Raw genomic sequence first — 19,767 nt, 5'->3', positions numbered from 1 at the left:
GCTCTGAGGAGTTATCATGTTTGCAGTGAAATTCCAAAACCAGAATTCAGAAGCCTGGAAGTAATAGGATGGTCCAAAAGTTCAAAACTCTAAAAGTATTTATTTATTAAAAAAAATCAATTAATCTTGAGAGTGTTTACAGTTCTTGTAGGTGGTGAGTCCTGATAGTAGCTTCAAGATGTTTTTGAATCCGTGAATGCTCAGGGATGATGAAAATTTGTGTATGGAATTGTAAAACCAAGAACTAAAGAACATATGAACAGTTCTAAATAATAAGGTGTCATTTTTCAGAATTTGTAAGTAAAAGACTTCCGCACTTTCCTTCTGTATCTTTTTGCTCAGCTTGGTAAGTTGAAAACAATATTTTATTGCCAGAACTAAGCCTGCAAAGGCAGAAAATGGTGGGTTTTTTTGTCCCTCAGTGGGATAAAGAGGTATTTTGTCCATATTAAGACAGAGAACCTCTGGAAAAAAATGATACCACCTGAATTCAGGAAACCTAGTGAGGAACTGGAGTTGGGAACTGCCATCTGCCGACTGGGTTCAATTCAAGATGTAAACTACCATTTGGAGCTGCCTGTTTGTCCACAGTGACCATTAGGGAGCCTAGGCTGATAAAATCCACTACCTCATTAAGTTCCAAAAGTTCATTTGAAGAAGTGAGGGCCCATGGATCAATCCTGGTACATGATACAGAGTGTGGACTGTGATGCACAGAACATGGCTTTTCCTCCCGAAAACACACAAGGCTCTGGAGACAAGCCTGGGCAAAGGGTCTGCATGGTGGGAAGGTGACAAGGCTGCTCTCTGCTATTGCAGAGGGAACAGAAGTTAGATAAGGAAGAAAAGAGATATGCATTTCCTCATAAGACTGCAACAGAAGGAGAATGCACTTTTGATTAGAGCTTTGAGGAGATATAAAATAATCACAGTATGACTTCTTGACTAGAATGGGATGAACTATTCCCAGCAAATAATTTATTTGATGAGTCAAGTTCCATTTAATAATCAATAGTCCTACACAGCTTGGTTGCTATTTGATGATGTTTGACTACGCAAACATATTTCATCATGTGAATTGGACAAATAAGCCTGCTTTAACTGTGCTCATAACTCATCACTGTTTGCCTTTCATAGCAAATGTTTCAAGCATCAAATTTTCACAATATTGTTTTTACGTTTTTATGAGATGTCAAAAAGTTTTTTCAGGAGGTGAAAGAGAATTGCAGATATAGTGGTGAACACTTCCAACAAAGCCCTTATGTGCACATGCTCACGGGAGAAAGTAATCTGGCTTTCACCTTCTTTCTATTTCTCTATAAAGCATAATATTGCTTAAATATCCTCATAGGAACCACAATGAAAAAGCTGTGAATACTATTAGAGCCAGGCTGAACCTGGCTTTTTTGACATTTGTCTAGGTTGTCTTCATGCTACTGTGCAATGTTTTCATTCTGATACTGATTGTCTGATTTTATTGTTTCCTCCTTACACAGCATCCTGCTTCATATACTGTGACTGATGCCAAAATGTTACACTTAGATATTCTGTGGTTCTCTGCAAACTGCCTGCCTTTGTCTTGAAATAAAAATGTTAGATCTGCTGAAACAGCTGCCTCCCATGATCCCAGGTTCATCTAAGTACAAAAATTCTATTAAAAAAATAATTTATGTTTGATTTTACAGCTGTTTTCATAGGTAAAGATAGAAGAATTATTGCTTTTGTTAGTAGTAGTTTGTTTCTGAGCTCTCAATCTTTTATTATCTTAATTAATAGCCTTGAAATACACTCCACTGTGACACAACATGCAGTCAGCACACAGATTATACATTTTTATATCCAAGGCATAAACCCTCTATTTTCCTTTTAAGAGATCTGATATTTGAGCCAAGGTGAATTACCAGCTTTTATCTGCATCTCTTGACTGCTGCCTAAGAGGATTAGTGGCACTGGTTAGCTTTGTGAGGACAGCTAAGAGTAGCCAGATCAATTGCAATTCATAGTCAGAAATCAATGAAATGTGTCTCAGTAAATCTGACTGATCCATGGGTCACTACAGAGTGCATTATCCTGGCCTTTCTCTGTTACAAGATTAGGCCAAGAAATAATCATGAGACTCTCTCTGCTCTTTTAAAACACTCTTTACACTCCTATTGCTGTTCTGTGGTAAAAAAACGTCAGGGACAGGCACAGCGAGAGCATTACCACCATGCAAATAAATGAGGCTTCACCCTTTAGGTCATCCACTCAGGGAGGAAGACAAAGTACCATTTTAGCCCTGTTTGCAAAGAAGAGGTCAAACAACATTTGAAAATTTAGAGGTGGTGTTTTCTTAACTAGAAACAGAAACACACATGCATGATAGAGGGTCATACCCCTGGATAGTGCAAGTCAGTGAAACCTTCACTAAATTTAATACAGTTACTTCAGCTTACTGCCAGTTGGGATTTCCCCAGAATGTTGCTGAGGGGCTGCTTGTAGAAGCCTGCATACCTTATGAGACTTTATCTTTGTTGTCAATAACCACAGGCCCTGAATATCCTTCAGAAGTGGAGGAAGAAAATAACTCTTCTTAATCTAATTTGTTGTATATTTTTTATGGCAGGGCTGCACACAGTGGAGCACTTCCTTCAGTTAGAGAGTTGCAGAGCAAAGCTAATGCCTGCTGTGCAGCGAGGGCTAACCTGTGCCACAAGGACAGTGCCTCCACTGAAAGCTACATATCCTATGAGTTCTTCTACTGAGCACACTGTGAAGGTGCAAGTACCTGCTTTCCTCTGAGCAGGTAGTACCAGTGCAGTAACTGCAGCAATGCAGCCCAAGTGAGTGGGCTGACAAGCCCACCAACTCATACACAAAAATGGGATGGGCAAAGGTGAGGAAAACTCAGGCAGGAGATTAAAAGGAAATACTGGGTGGTAAAATGGTGTGGGATATCACCTTGATGAAAGCTGTGCTGGAAGGCATCTGAAATTACTGGGTTGTGCAGTTAGAGACAAACGCCAAAAAGATTTTGTGAGGTGGTAGTTCAAAACTCTCAGACGTCTGTGCTCTTCTAACAAACAAGAAAAGCTACTTCTGCAGAACGCTCACACCTGTCCGAAAGAAAAATTGTATCTATTGTTGGGTGACAGAGCATCCACAAACACCATTGTAATCAATGGCAGTAGACGAGACGGCAGGAATGTGGCCATGTTACACACTGTTCTGCCTACTTAATACATATGCACAGGACTGAGTGTTCACAGGATGTCTGTGTTCATAAATAAGAGTAAAGAACATTTGTTAAAGCTCCCCTCCCCCAATCTTGCCAGCTCTGCTTAACAAACATGTTGGTCTAATGAATGTAAATTACCTTTAGAATAACATAGTCTTTACTTAAAATAAAAATGTTGAAATATTTTGTTATCTGATATACAGAGATCCATAAAAATAACTGTTAACTTTGGAATGAGAGTACAATGTGGAGTTTATTAAATGAAGAAATACAACAACATTACTTTTATGTACCGTGGATTCATTTCCATGGTTAAGGATTAGCAATAAGAAGCTCTCAATATGGAATCAGAGACTGCCAGCATGGGTGCAATAAACTTTTCAGAATGGTTCATAAGATTATACTAATTAGGGATAATCTAATTTGAACAATTTTTATCTTCTCAAAAAGTAATATGATGTCACTCTATGGGAAGAGTCACTCCCCGGGCTCCAGGGATATACTGAAAAAACCACACATGTTATCTGTAATATTAAAAATTACGGTTGATCCACGAGACAGTCTTAGATCTACCCTTCTCCTCTCAAAAGATCCACCATATAGACTGTTAAGCCCCCATAATTATCTCCCCTACTTGTGACAAGCATGGGCTAATCAGTCTCTGAGGGAGTTTTCCTGCAGATCATTGGGAAGCATGTGTACGCTTCACATTGCTTATCAAGCTATTTTGTACGCAGTATCACATAAGAGCTGACAAAAGTTCATTATCCTCATCTGGACTAGAATAACTCCAAATTAGGAAAAAGAGATAAACCTTTTTTTTCCCCTTTCCTTTTCCATTTCCCTTTTTTTTTTTTTTTATACAGAGACAAAAATTCTCTCTATCTTGCATTGCAACAAAGAAAATCTCAGCTAAGAAAAAACGAGCTAGGTTCTAGCTGACTTTAATCCCATATTAAAAGATTAGAAAAAACATCTGAAGAAATCAGAGATAGTCTAATTGAGGTTCTCGCCTTTAATCCTGTGAGTAGACTCCCCCTTGGATACCAGGATCTGTCAATGCATAGTCTTGGGAATTCTCTAAGGAAAAATAAACCACTAGGAATGGACATACAACATGCTCTCTCATATTTAAAAAGAGAAAGAAAGAAAAAAATCTGAGTAATGGCAATATCAAAAAATATTCTCTACTAAGAAAGAGAAAAAAAAAGAGGTACAATATAAAATGAAAACAGACGCAGATTAGAAGAACTACAGTTATTTTGGAAGTTCTTTGATAACACCTACAAATGTAACCTGAAAGGAAATCAGCTGACTTGGTTCTGCTCTCCTCATTCAGATCAAAATGCCGTATTTGCTTTTTATTTTGCTAGTACTTGTATTTCCATCCAGCTATCTGCAATATAAGTGTATTAAAAATGAATCTTTGAATTAATCCTTTAGAATTATGTTTAAAATGGACTATAGTGTAACCAGTGCACAGAGAAAAAACAGACAGAAGATTAGTATTTTTCATTTCTATCTGTCTGACAAATAAGGGCAAAACATATATAAAAAGAGAGATTCATATAAATTCACTACAATGCCAAAAAACTTTTTCATATTGAAAAACATTAAAGAAAGAGACACTTCATAAGAGTGAAAACCAAAACCAGTAAAATTAAACCGGGATTCTGCCAGTCAGTAAAACAGCACCAGTTTGAAAGTGAGTGACCAATATGACAATATACCCATTTGGTTGTGAAGTTGCAGACTAGAATTTGAATTCAAACACTTGCATGTCATGTGCATGCATTCCATTGTTTTGAAAGCTATGTTCCTTTGCTTTATATTTTTTTCCAATATTTGGTGATCCATTTCGCTAGCAGCAGGGTTAAACATATTTCTCTAATGGCTATTATGTAGTGGAAACACAGAGATACATTGTGTTGATAAATAGCTATTCAAAATTTTAGTAAAGAGAAAATTAGGAAACTCTTTGTAATAATTCAGATTTAATGACAGTGTTTTAACTTGACCAAAGCTGAGATTCAGATTTGAGAGTGTACATTTGTGTAAAACCAGAGAAGAGATACAGAGTAAAAGATGAAAAAAAAGTAAAAAAAAAAAAAATCATATGATATTTCAGCATGAAAAATCAAGGTAACATTGCAAACAGATGCAATAAACATAAAAGAGGTTCGAGACTGTTATTTTTATTGCCTGGAAAATTACTGTGATTCATGGTTCTAAATTATGTAAAGATATATAGATAATGGAAATATGAACTGTATAAACATAAATGTGTTTGCCTTCTATTCAACATATTCTGTACTGATATAAAGCATGGTTAAATCTCCGCATATTTGGAAAATTTTCTTTTATTTCCTCTATAAATAAATTCAAGACAAGAGAATGTCATTTTGAAAATTTTAATATACAATTTAATATTTTATTAACAGTGTTTAAGAAGAATATTTATATGTTTCAGTAGTCTTGTTATAAGATACTACAAAATGTGATAGGAATCGCTGTAAGGCAGCAAGTTAGTATGGCTTGGCATAAAGACTGTGAACAAATTAAAACAGTCTAATGCTCTTAGTGTTTCAAAATTCATGACAACAATGGGGGGGGAAAACTCTAAAAGTGCCTGATGCAGCATGGCTGGCATTGGCAGACTTTGTTTTTTTAAAGCATAGCTTTATGTATGTGAGATGTATAAGAAGTGACACTGCAGAATAGGAGAAGAACAGCACCCAAACCCCAGGTCTCCAAGAACTTTGTGGATAGGCTGAGGACCTTAAATTGACATTGAATTAAAACAAGAGTAGAAGGTACTGAACATGAATTGAACTTAACAGTAGTTGAGTTTCTCAGCACTTTGACAGATCAAGACCCCAATTTTTATTTTGTTTTTCATAATAAACAATGCCTCAAGGGAAGTACATACGGTAGGAATTTTGCATAGTTAATTGTTCACTATACATAAAAATGACTCCTTAATTAATGAGTCTCAGGCAGACACTGACACAGTCTTAAAATTTTCCAGTGTGTAGACTTCTTGTAGTTATCAACAGTACAAACTGATTGGGAGTAAGTTTTTTTTTCATCTCAGGTTAGTGATAGGTTTTGTAGGAACTAAACCCATGCCGGGCTGCATTAATTCTGCAAGCGGAATGGGATAGAACATTATGCCTTGATGGTTGTAGCAGATAATATGCATTTTACTGTAATTTCTTCTTGCAAGTTGTGCAAAAGGCATTCAGGTCTTTCCTGTTTTCTTCCACAAATCAAATAAAGAATAAATATGGTGCACATTTTATGTGAAGCAGTGAGGGATTTCATTTGTTAACATTTGATCAAAGAGTTGTGTAACAGTTTTGCATGATATACAGTGCTAAAGTAACAGGCATATTTAATCTTATTACAGCATGTTTATTCAGAAATATTTTTGCATTGGAACTGGTAAATCTTGGAGAATGTACAGAAAGCAAGCACATTCATAATGAACCCATATTTCCTTTGGAAAATTTGATAGCCTTTTTGAACTGCTTGCTTCAATATGGGCTATTATCTGAGATCCTTCCTGAAACGATACTTAGGACCAGTGACTTCAAATTAATATAAGGTAGTTGGGATGAAAAACTTCTGTGCACAGTATAATTCCAGTAAATGACAAAATAATTAAATAACACGTGCAACAGACTCCAAAGGTAGATGTTTCTGGTAATGTAACAGATGATAATGTTGGATGGTAAGTGAAGAGGAGAAAAGAGCAGCTTATGCTCCAAGATGCCTGCACTTATTGCTTCTGTTGAAATGTCATCTATCAAGGCACAGAATTTAATCTATATGTGGTAGAAGAATGAATCCTAGGAAAGTAGCTCTAGCACTGTGACCATTCATTGCTGATAGGGAAAAAAAGATCTTCCATTCTGTTAAAATGAATATTCTAGTTTTACCTTTGTCTAGGCTCTTGTCCACTGATTAGGAGGCACTACAGCTCTTTTACTGAAGAACCATTACTCCAAGATTGCCTTTTCAGATCATAGGGATATGTGTTTAATTGGAGCACACATTGGGACTAGGACATTCTAGATTTAAGTACCACATCAATGATGTATCAACTCAAGAGATTAAAAAAGCTTACTCTATAGCATGTGAAATTTTGCTTGACAACCTTTAAAGCTAATGCAGGTAAATAAGTAGACATGGTGAACTGAATGCATATCAGAGCTACTAGTTTTTGTCGGGGTTTGTTTTTGGCATAGATTGCATTTTCTTATGTTGCTCTGAGTCACAAACATTTAGTGTGAAGTAATAAGAACTTGTGAAGTAAATGGATAAGTGATCTTCCAGCAACTTATATGTGTGTTAATAAAATTTATATTTGCACAGAAATACAAGTGCATGATTGTGTGCTTGTAAGTATGTATTTTATATTTCTTTTTAATATAGTCTTAATATATCAGGATAATTCTTGAGTACAGTAAATCTTCTCATATGAAGATTTTAATAAGTTCAAATTATTGATTTCTAAAGCTTTTCTCTTGAAAAGATCCATTCTCTCCTTTCAAGTGAACATTTTGCTAGGGAAGACTGATAGATTAGTCTGTTTCACTCCCTTCGCCATCTTCCTTTTCTCCTTAATTACACAGACTCACAGGCCTTTACTCATTCCACATATGTATATAGCCAGTTTTTAAAACATTTGTGCATATTAGAAAACTCAGCTCATTCATCTTTTCTCAATCAAGACTACCTAAAATTATCCCTACTTATTCTAAATTGCTGTCTGTTAGTGGAAGCAGGCCCATTCCTAATATGAACAAATTTTCAGCTGAGTCCTGTTTGATTTCATAGATAAGAGTTAAGTGTAGTAAAAAAAAGGACACGAGAATGCTTAAAAACTGTACCGTTTATCTGGTGAGAAGTTAACAATACTCATTTCTTATCTCACAAGTCTGAAAGTCAGAAAGGGATTTTGCTCTCTAGTGATGTGATTTCTGGAGATCCAATATGCTCTTCCCATTTGGCTCATATCCTGTTTGTTTTTTTATGTCAAGTAGTAGATGGAAGCTTATAGTGTGAAAAGAAAAATAAAGAAAACCTCGACAGGTACCTTTGTTAAATATTTTATAAAGATGTCAGTGTTATGCATCTGCCTGTTTTCTTCCATCTCCAAATTAATAAAATTAAGCACAGATCTCTTAAAGAGACACTTTCAGAAGTAGGGAAAAAATCAAAAAGGGCTTTATCTAAATGACTTTCTTATATTTAAGATACTTTTAACGATGCAATTTCTGAAGCTCTTAGCCTTAAGGACAGCCTTACTTTCTTTGGAACAATTTAGTCGTGTTTCATTGGTCACGAACCCTTGGTTTTGAATTTGGGTTATCAAATAATTTCTAAAGTGATCAATATTGCAAATACAGCATTATGCCTCACTGTCTCTTTGGTTTTAATTGACATGGGACAGACAAATTAAACTTGGATTTAATATTTATAAATTTTTTAGTTTCTGCTCCCAAAGGAGGTCCCTCCTCCAGGCTGTGGCCTAACTGACCTTCCACTGCAGCCACATGTGTGATCTGACTCCTCTCACTGTGACTATCACTAATTTGTAAGGGGAACTTGAATAATCAGCACTAAGAGTGCTTTCTAGTGTTGTTTCTCCATTGAAACTCCAGCTAATTCTCAATGGGATGGTATATTTGGGGCAAAGCACCAGTGGGAGGGGCTAAGTTGAGCCACAAAGGTGGGACAAATATATATCTCTGTAACCCCTTGGCCAACCCTCTCTCTTAATGAGGTAGCAATGCACTAATACAGTTTCCCTGTGCTTAGCTCTGGATTTAACTCACCTGCTTCTGGATAGAGACCTTTTTATTGCAGTTGATAGGCTAATCAAAAATGAGTGTGTATGGACTAAGAGAGCCAGTGAGGTCATCTTCACTGACGTTTTTTCAAGGCTAGGTACTGAGATTAGTTAATAACAAGGAAAGTCCTTTATAGGAGAATGGACTGTTAGCAAGGATACAAAAAACAGGTCCCTGAACATTGTGTGAACTCACCGTTCCTAATAGCCTGACCTGATAAAGCTCACAGCACAGATTTTGCAGGCACAGCCGTAGCCTCAGAAAGGGAGAGCTCAGCAGATAGGGATCAGTAGAAAAACAGCTACTTTTTTTTATTCTGAAGAAAAATCAATATTGTGTGTTTTTTTCCTTCTTTGGCTTTAGCACCTTGCTTCAGAGTTAGGAGCACTAATTCCCACACTTCAAAATGTTCTGAAGTTTCCTTCACACACTTTCCTAAAGATGAACTTTTACCTCGTATTGTGTGAAATAATTCCTTGTTCCACTGAAATGTGAAAGTGCACCCAGAAAAGACTTAAAGAAAAAGTGAAAATGTAAGACTTGTTTAAATAGAAGGAGTAGGCTGAGTTTTGCCCACAACTTACTTGACTTACAGCTTTTGTGGCCTTTCTATACTTGGATGGCATTGAAACTTCTAAGCTATGAGATATGCATATGTATTGTCCATTATACTATGTGTCCAAAAGACTGTTTGGTATATTGTCCAAGAGATATCTTTGCTGTACCTTGGAATTTTGGTATTGCTTTAATGGAAAATAAAAAAAAGAAGATAATTAATTGTAATTGTCATGTTAGGTGAATTGATGGAATAGCTTTCTGGCCTTAATGAGCAGGCTTGAGATCCAGTTTTTAATCTTTTTTTCTTTTGATTTCTCTGAACTTGCACACCCAAACCAAACTTCCTTTGACATTCTGACCAGACCTCTGAATTTGCAGTTTATTTAATTGTGAAGAATAATATCTATTCTGTATTGCCATTTTGTCCATTACATATTTATTGAAGGGATTTATGCCTTTTCTGTTCCAATGTATAATCATTTAAGTTTTATTACTCTCATTTTAGAAGAATTTTGTTCTGTCAGAATGAGACAAATATGCACTTTAACAAGTTTATCAATTTAATTGTTTAGATGATAGGTGTTTTTGTTAGGAAATTATAAACATTAATAAAATTTTATGAAATAAAATGTACCATTAAACTAAGAAGTTTGGTTTTTTTCATTCTTTACACTACCAGCATTTAGAATTTTGTAAATATTCAATTTGCTTTTGTATTTGGAATTTATTTTTCATGTATGTCACTGACTTTGTAACTGTAGCCAATGAGGTTGCAAAATATTGCACCATCTCAATATTAACACAATTAAAAGAAAAGTGGTGTTCCTTGGAAAATTACACACATAATGTATTTTCGGTGCTACACACCTGATGACTTTTTGGCTTATAAGCAGATGTTCTCATCACAGGAATGGTAAATTTAAAATGGTTCCGTTTGCAGTGTTGAGGCAGTATTACAGTTTTAGAAAGCCACACCAAATTGGGTAAAGCTGTTGCTTACACCCATTATTTATACACATGGAACAGCAGAAGAAGTCAAACACCCACAGAACAACTGTGATGGCCTTTGCAGTCATCTGGTCTTTTTGCAAGAATTTGGTGATTGATGTGCTAAGTAATTTAAAAATTATGCAGATGTTTTCAGAAATTTTGGGAAACAGAAGAATGTATAACAAGCTTTTTTTTTTTTTCTTTTAAAGTATCTTTCACATTTCTCTGTCCCCTTTACAGATAAGGAATTTCTCTGTCTGTGTCAGACAAGTTCTTGTATAGTTCTAAGTTTCTTTTAATTCTTTCCCCGTTTTTCATGCTAAAAGGACAAGTCTCTGTCACAAAGAATATCCTACTGTGCTTGCTTAGATAAGAATATTTCAGTGTTTAGTGGCTTGGGTAAGCTGTTCAGTTACTTAGAGGCAGGAGACTACCATGCCTGCCAAGTGGTCTGAAAATTTTTAAGAGTAAACTGAACAGTAAGGTCAAAAGAGAAAGGAAACAAAAAATATTTGAACAACTTTTTCTCATGCTTCTAGGGAAGACTTCTCATCTCCTAAAACTGATTGCAGTTAAGGGAACATTTGAATCTCAAGGCACAGTATCTTCAGAAAGGATGCACATGTATGATATACTCCCTGCTTTACATTGTTTCCTCCTATGTTTGCAAGTTCCTTCTCTGTGGAGTTTCTACATTCGTGACATGCAAAAGCAGCAATCTACAATCCTTGTTTGCTTGTGCCCTAGTGAGCTTTTGCTCTTCTAGTTCTTTCACTAGATCACCTTTAGCTTTCCCATCAAATTGAGGCTTTTTAGTTTCATCTTGATGGCTCTAAAGTCCTTAGATCCGACTGCCTATCTCATGCCCCTTCTTTCTAATATGGTACCTACTCCTCACTTTGATGCAGTAACTTTTCACCTTCCTTCCAACTTTCCATGAGTTTGGAATTCTTTCCTACTTGGCTCCTTTACTTGCAACCCTTACTGTTCGTCTTTGCACCCTTTCTTCTTTTAGAGTAATTCTCAAAACAATTTTCATCTCAGTATGACAGCTGAAAATGTACGGACGATACCATAGATTTGGAACTTCACAGAGGTACCTGTCTGAGCTAAATCATCACCTTCCTGACACTGTGACTTGGATTAGGAACACCTCACCAGAAGCAGACGTGTGAAATAATTCAGATGAATTGCAGGCTAGCAATGCCCATTTCTTTGCAATAGTGTAAAAGGGAGCCCAGGGTCACTACGTCACTATAGACCTATATACTGTAGATGCCAAATTCACACTAGAATGATCTCAGCGTGTGTATCAACATTTTAACTAAGTCCTGTACTTAGTTATTTAAATAACTGTGAATACATGCATAATGCTACTTTCTAAATTTCAGGTCTAAGGGAATATTGACACTTTTTTACTTTTTTGTTAAACATGAAAATATAAACAATAAAAATAGGGGAAAGTTTAGCTTTTCTTTCTCATCTCTCTATGCTAAGTTAGAGGGGCCTGATATTTATTTTACTCTCTCAGTTGAAAGCCAGAGGTGAAGAAAGGTAGACCGAGAAAGCCTGATGTAAATAAGAGGTGGATTGTGTCCACATCTTTAATTTGATCCTGAAACTAATTTTCTGAGTGCTATAATCTGACAAATAACTGAATATTTTCAATAATCTTAATTGTTTTCTCTCTTAATCTTATTACTATATTTACTAGATTAATACATGGAGATGTATCATATACCAGCATTATATTGTATATTCTACATCTTACTGAAGAACCAAAGAAAAAAAAAATTGACTCTGTAGAAAACTTTTACAATTTTAGGTGATGTAAATAGCCATTGGAAAGGACATCCAGCTAGTCACAAAGTATAATTAAAATATAGCACTGCTGAAGGAAGACATAATTTTACAAATCAGTAAAGTAGATTTTTTTCTTAGTCAAAAGTTTATTGCTATGAACTCCAGAAATGCTTAATTAATGAAGCAATTATACTGTTCAGAAATCAGTTTGTGTTTTTAAGTAAAATATTTTCTTATGAGTATTATTAAACTGATCAATGAAACTGTATCTTATTCAGTTTTTTAAATTTCAGGTTTAGCAATTTCTGCCATTAAAGTTACAGACCCAGCATGAATTAAAATAATATACTAAAATTAATTATTAATTTAGGACCTAGAGATTATAGAAATCTAAATTAAAGGTATTCCTAAAATTAATGTTTAGCTAACTAAATATACTGAAATTAACTGTGTATTAAGTTGAAAAACTTAGAAACAGTTTTAACAATACAACGTTCAACTAATGAGTTGAAATTTACATTAGAAAATCTGTTTCAGTGGCTGACATTTGATCAATCTTAATGTGTTTAAATACCAACTCAGTCTCTAGTACTGTTTGGATGACAAAGCTTCCTGTGTTTGACAGAGATACAAGCCTTTAAGTCTTAAAACTATATAAAAAACGGGATGTGACACTTCAGAGCTGAGTGCTGCATTGCCTCATATTCAGTTGTCTAGCCCTTAGATACCTAAATTAGGCACAATTTCTCTAAATAATGCACAGGAACAATACCTTGCAATGGGCTTTAAACCATTAGTGGACTGTGAGAACTTGTCTTGAAACTAAAACTAATGGAAACTCTGAACTTGAACATGGAGGTGACTTTTATATAACAGTATTGGGACTGCAAACCTGATTTGATCACACATCTCTCCTAGACAGTTTTTTATAAAAAGGGGATTGAAGGAATATTTTTCCATGCACATTTTTGGATTAGGGTGTTCTAATCACCAGATATAGGTTAGCCCAGCAGGAGACAGAGATTTGCCTTTCTCTGTTGGATCAGAGGCATTGTGCAGACAGGGAAGCATTCACAGAGAGCAAAGCTGTATCTCCCAGCACTTAGAACATCCAGCCAATGAATCCTAGATGATTGACGCTACCTTTTAGTTGGTACTTTCAATTTTGGATTTAAAGAGCCTATTACATGTATAATCACTTCATATATATATATTTGCATGTGTGTATATTCATACATGTATATATGTGCAGTTCCTACTGAATTACAGTCTGCCTTGTTTTGGTAGAGCAAATTCCTCTGTTTAGTCATTGTCCTTTAGTAACTCTTCTTGTTTTACTAAGTTTAAAAACTCCAAAGGACTGGTGTGGAAAACTCCCTCTTTTATTTTATCCCTCAGCTGTAATTCTAAGCTCAGATCAACTGTTTTTGAATAGATGAACTTAATTATGTTAGTTGGAGCTACTTAAATGTGAGCAAAGAGTCTGTATTTTTTTGTACAAGACTGTTGGAAAAATTTTCATTGACCTGCAGGATCGTAAATTGTGATATCTGATCTGTGTGTGGAATACACACACCCCATAACTAAAAGCCTAGCAATTAAAGGTAAGAGCTTCAGAACAGTCATGCTAAAGACCCATGTGTTGAATTAGAAGTTATTATCTTGTTTAAAGTGCTAAGGAATAGGGTCTCTCTGGCAGCCTGCCCTTTTCTGAGTTTGTAAATTGTATCAGGACAGCAAAGGAAGTTACTTCTTGTCTCTCTGCAAAATCTTCACTTAAATGTGGTTCCTGCTTATCCAGGAGGATTAAGGAGATTCCCTCATTTCACAGTGCAGATGTGGTGTGCTTCATTTCTATGGCTAATTCTTCAAGCTGTAAAAGAGAACTTTGCTTTCCATCCACATCTCCTGTCTTTCAAGAGCTCTTGGCTTCTACTGAACTTGGACTGCAGTATAAAGTTCAGGTTTCACAAAGCCAGGAGGAGTAAAAGCAAAGAGCCAGTCCCTGTTGCCTAGTGAAACTGGATTTCACAGGCAAGACAATGTTTCCCTAAAACTTGCTGTTCCTGAGGGGCTATAAACAGCTCCTTTTCCTCTTTCTCTCATGTTTAAAAGAAAAGTAATGGTGACTACCTCTTCTGTAGGAAGTCCAGTCCTATCAGTGTGTTCCCTGTGTGGTGGAACCTGTTTTATGGACCTTGAATCAGGTGCATCATAAGCCTTACAATAAAGTCTTCTGAAGTCACAGAATCGCAGAATCAATTAGGCTGGAAAAGACCTCAGAGATCATACAGTCCAACCTATGACCAAACACTACCCTGTTAACTAGACCATGGCACTAAGTATTACACCCAGTCTTCCCTTAAACACTTGCAGAGGTGGTGACTCCACCATCTCTCTGGGAAGCCCATTCCAATATCTAATCACCCTTTCTATGAAGAAATTCTTCATAATGTCCAACCTAAACTTCCTTTGGCACAGCTTAAGACAAAGTCCTCTTGTCCTGTCACTAGTTGCCTGGGAGAAGAGGCTGATCCCCACCTGGGTACAACCTCCTTTCAGGTAGTTGTAGAGAGCGATAAGATCACCCCTGAGCCTCCTTTTCTCCAGGTTAAACACTCCCAGCTCCTTCAGCATCTTCTCATGACTCATGTTCAAGCCCTTTAACGAGCTCTGTTGCCCTTCTCTGGACACTCTTCAGCACCTCAATATCCTTCCCAAACTGAGGGGCCCAGAACTCGACACAGTACTTGAGGTGTGGCCTCACCAGTGCTAAGTACAGGGACAGAATCACTTCCCTGGTCCTGCTGGCCACACTATTTCTGATGCAGGCCAGGATGCCACTGGTCTTCTCGGGTACCTGGGCACACTGTTGCCTCATGTTCAGCTCGCTATCGACCTGTACCCCTAGGTCCCCAAAGTCAAGAGATTCACTGGGATTTTTTTTCCCTGTAGATTTGTATTCACCCAATTCTAATAATTATTGTCCTTAAAAATAAGTGAAATTGATGATGAGTGAAACTGATCTCTGAGGACAAGTATCTTGAGAAGTTGGAATGTTAAAATTGCAGTTATAAAAACAGTTTATTTAATTCTCTGCTTTCTTGGCACTAGTGTCATTCTCTCGTGAGTGACTTTTAGCTGTACCACCTCCTCTGTTTGCCAGCAATGAAGAGGACAATGAGAACTGACTTACCTTTTGTCTTTGCCACTTTCTGTATTTTACCTTTAAGTAACAGGGCTTTCAACTTGTGACCTCAGCAGGGTCCAGGCAGTCTATGTGAATGGTGTTAAAAGGCTGGTAGGAGTTTGCAGTCTTCGGATCCCATCAGCACAGGTGTATAATGAGGTATTTGAATGAAAAGATAGAGTTTATTATTTGAGCCATTATTACCTTTTGTTCTGGAACTGTTTCTGAGAGTGGAAATAAAAGACAACTGAAGTGAGGTTATCAAGTGACACACTTCCAGAAATGGTGTCTGGCTCTACCACCTGGATGCCAAGAAATTCAGAGGTTCTTTTGCGGGTATTAATTGCAAATATCAGCTTCTGTGACATTTGGTTGTTACAGCATTGATCTGGAGTTAATAGTCTTCCATTAAACAGGCAGGGTATGTATGGATTCTGAAATAAAAAACTAAACTGGGTTGCAAATGAACCTGTGTGATGTAGTGGAAATGTAAGAGGGTAAAAAAAAAAGGTAGTTCAACCACTGTAAAATTAGGATTGTCTGGTCTTCCTTAATTTCCTTATAATTCTTTGAACACCGACTTTGTGCACTGGCACTGGACTTACTTATTTGTATTGGTGCTAATTAACATGGCCTCCTAGATAATCTTTGTTAAAATGAGAAAGTTGTGCACAAAAAGAGATGTTGTGTACAGGTGAGGACTAAGCAGAAAACGTTGTAGCAATTTGCTGAACACGGAGGCTTATTGAGGATGCAGTCCTGAATAATACACACTAGCTTTGCTCTTCCCCCTTTAGTGTGTGTAGAGAAGCCATGAATCATTCATGGTCTCCCAGCTGAGCGGGGCTTCAAAGGGGCTGGTTGTGATTGGGTGTCCTGGGTGAATTGCCGCGCTGCAGAAACGCCTGCACCCCCAGCACTGGAGGGGTGAGGAAGCACTTTCATCTGGGCCTCCAAAGTGTTTCGGGTCACAGTTCACCAGGAGATAACGATGTAGATGTACATTCAGAATTAGCTGCAGAGATACCTGTGTAGTGCGGTGTGGAAAAGTGAGCCAGTTAGATCCCCAGTGGATGCTGTGAATCAATTACTGTGTTCTGAATACAAGGTTGGCTGCAGGGGATAAACAGATGTCAGAGAATTTTTCCTAATAAGACCATAGTAATAGAAGAGCACTGTCAGCTTCGTTTTACATTCAAAATCTCATTTCCTCTTTATATGACCAATTTTATTAGGCCTCTAAACAAAGATATTTTATGCAACTGATAGCTGTATAATGAGAATAGTATCATTAAATTTCTTTTTTTCTTTTTTAACAAAGACTGAAGGAGAAAGCAGAAATGAATCTTGACAAAGTTAGAAAGAAGGTGTGTTATTTAGAAGGCTGGATGATCATTTCTTTATCTCTCCAATGAAAGAGAGTATTGAGTGGCTTGCAGCTGCCTTTTATGCTGAATCACAATCGTCTACATTCCAGAGTAAAATATTCTTAGAACAAAAGTTGGTGATTATCTTGCCCTATTCTCTGTACTTCCTTCATATTTTGTCAACGTCTGGTATATAGAGCTGTGGTCAGAAACAAGAAATAGCTTGTTTTTAGTTAATAAAGCTTACAATGGGTCACACACAGTTAGCACCATACTGTCAGTATTTTTCATTACTGAAAAAAAATCCAAATATCAAGACACAGGTGCACACTCTTTGCAAATTTTGAGAGTAAAAGCAATTAATTATTAGAGATACTTATTATCTATTATCTTACTATTTGAAATATAATGGAAGTACAATATTTATTGCATACAATTCACAAATACTGAAACATTAGACTAAGGGGATACCTTTGGATACATCACATTCATAAATTGTTTGCATGCAGATTGTGTTGCGTTTTCTTTTTTGAAAGAAAGAACTGATGCTGATATTTTTTAACTCACACTGTTGCCATGAAGACAGTGTAGCTTCATGTGATAGAAATCAGTGCAAAATTTAGCCTTAAATATTGATTTGCAATAAATGCTTTTTCGTCTAATAGTTGAAATCATAGCATATCTCAAATTCTTAGTTCTTAACACTTCACAAGAAGGGAAACAAAAGAGAATTGCAGGCAGCATTCAGAACATTTTTGACAAACAGGTCAACTTTCTGAGAACCTCTATGAAGTTTTGCTCATACTCACTAGATTCAATTCAGCAGTGTTTGGGTAAATAAAGTATAACTCAAGATTTTGTTCACTGAAATTAGTGAATAAGCAACACAGGAAAAGACAATGACCTAAAACCCTATAGCTGAGTTATCTAAACCTGGCTTTTGCTCTCTCCCCAGCTCTGACATGGCAAATAAAATTCAGAAGTGTGTCTCTCGAGACAATCACATATGGATAATATGTCCCTGTGCAAGTGGTAACACAATGCTTGAGTCCATAACCTCTCCATGTCAAGACCTGAGCTGTTCTCTGATTTTAACTTTCTTGAGGTTTGTCTGCATTGGAAATAATATCAGCAACAGTGGTATTAAAACTTCTCCTCGAAACTTGGCTGTCCTTAGGGTTTCTTAGCCCTGCCCTAAATCCTAATCATTGTGCTGGCACTCTCCTGAGTATGAGGACTGCAGCCTTCCTAAGCCACCATTGGCTACATTCACCATCATTCCTCTGACACACATCATGTTACCTACAGTAGAGCAATCACAGGGAGCAGGGGGAAGACGGCAGTCAGAAACTTATTTCAGAATATTTCTTTCTGTCTCCAATTCCTTTAAGATCAGGATATACAATTATAGCAACCTCAGTGCATCATCTGTAGTGATACATTATCTAGCTTTGCACCTAATCTGTAAATTACTATTTGTGTATTGCAGCTCAGTGCTTGGAAGGAAGTTAACCCCTGGCTTACCTTCTGAAACCCTTCTATTAATTTCATCTTTAATGGAAAGCTCTACTGTTTCTCTCCATCTGGGGCAGGCAGGTGAGCTCTGTGTTCACATCTATGATTTACCTTCAAAACCAGCCATAGTGTTTGTTACTGAGGTGGCATAAACTTGGGTGTTCATGATCTTCAAGATCATCAGAAAATCAAGTGTGGAATTGTAATGGCTGAGATCTTTTTGAAAGATTTCTGTGACACAGGCACTGAAAAAACCGTGGGCAAGGAAATATGCTAAATAGCTGCATGAATTTTTTAGAAGTAAAGGCTAATGGCTGCTTAGTCACCAGTCTCTCCTGAATTTGAACTCCTGGATTTTCATGTATCCCAACCTCTAAAATACTTGCTGGAATTTTATTGTCAGAATTCCACTACAGCTATGGGAATACAAGTTTAATGCATGAGGAAGGGACTGTAGAATTTGCTGCTGCAAAAGTGATAAAACAGCAGTAAGGCTTTAGTCACTTCTGTTTAACTATGTTTTAAATTTGTTGAAATTCAGTCCTTTTTCATTAAAAAATAAAAAAGACAATGACAAACCATGACAATTTTGCACATCAGTGAAAATCAGTGTAACGTCTTTTGCTCCAGTGGTATTGTGCTGAATTATAACACCCATGGACTGAATACAAAGAAAGTCCAGAATTTCTGGTATTCAGTACTAGAGATATTACTCTGTGGGAGCATTGTTTCTCACTAGGGACAACTTGGCCAATAATATGATCAGTCCACAGGTGTCCAGTGTAAAATAGCATTTGAAACAGTTAAAAGAATCACAAAAGGAAGAAAATAATGGCAATAACGTGGAGACTTCAGGGGCACTCATAGTCAAGGGAGATTACTAGGAAGAAAGGCCTGTGTGTTTCTGAGTAGTGCTTTCTGCAGCATCAGGGTCACTTGCCTTTAGTTCTTCAATACTGATTTGTACCAAGGAGATACTGGTTACTTTGGGATCCTTTGGTATCTGTGCCATGAGAAGGGTACAGATACTCAAAGCTGGTTACTTGTTTTATAACAGTAACAGAAAAGGTAATAGCAATCTGACATACTTTCTGACACTGGGAACTCTGGGTGATGCAGCACCAGGTGAGCCCCTTCACACTGATCACGGCACATGGTGGAGATCACCTCCCTGGTGATGTTCAGCAACATTACTTTTGTTCTTCATTTTTCTAGGATTTTCTCAAGCAAGCAAAGCTAATCTTCTACCCACACAATACTGAGCTTTCT

The sequence above is a fragment of the Manacus candei genome, unplaced genomic scaffold, assembly GCF_025592945.1.
Source record: "Manacus candei isolate 608988 ecotype Guabito, Panama unplaced genomic scaffold, ASM2559294v1 h1tg000014l, whole genome shotgun sequence".
NCBI classification, from domain to species: Eukaryota; Metazoa; Chordata; class Aves; order Passeriformes; family Pipridae; genus Manacus; species Manacus candei.
This window is presented reverse-complemented; position numbering follows the sequence as displayed.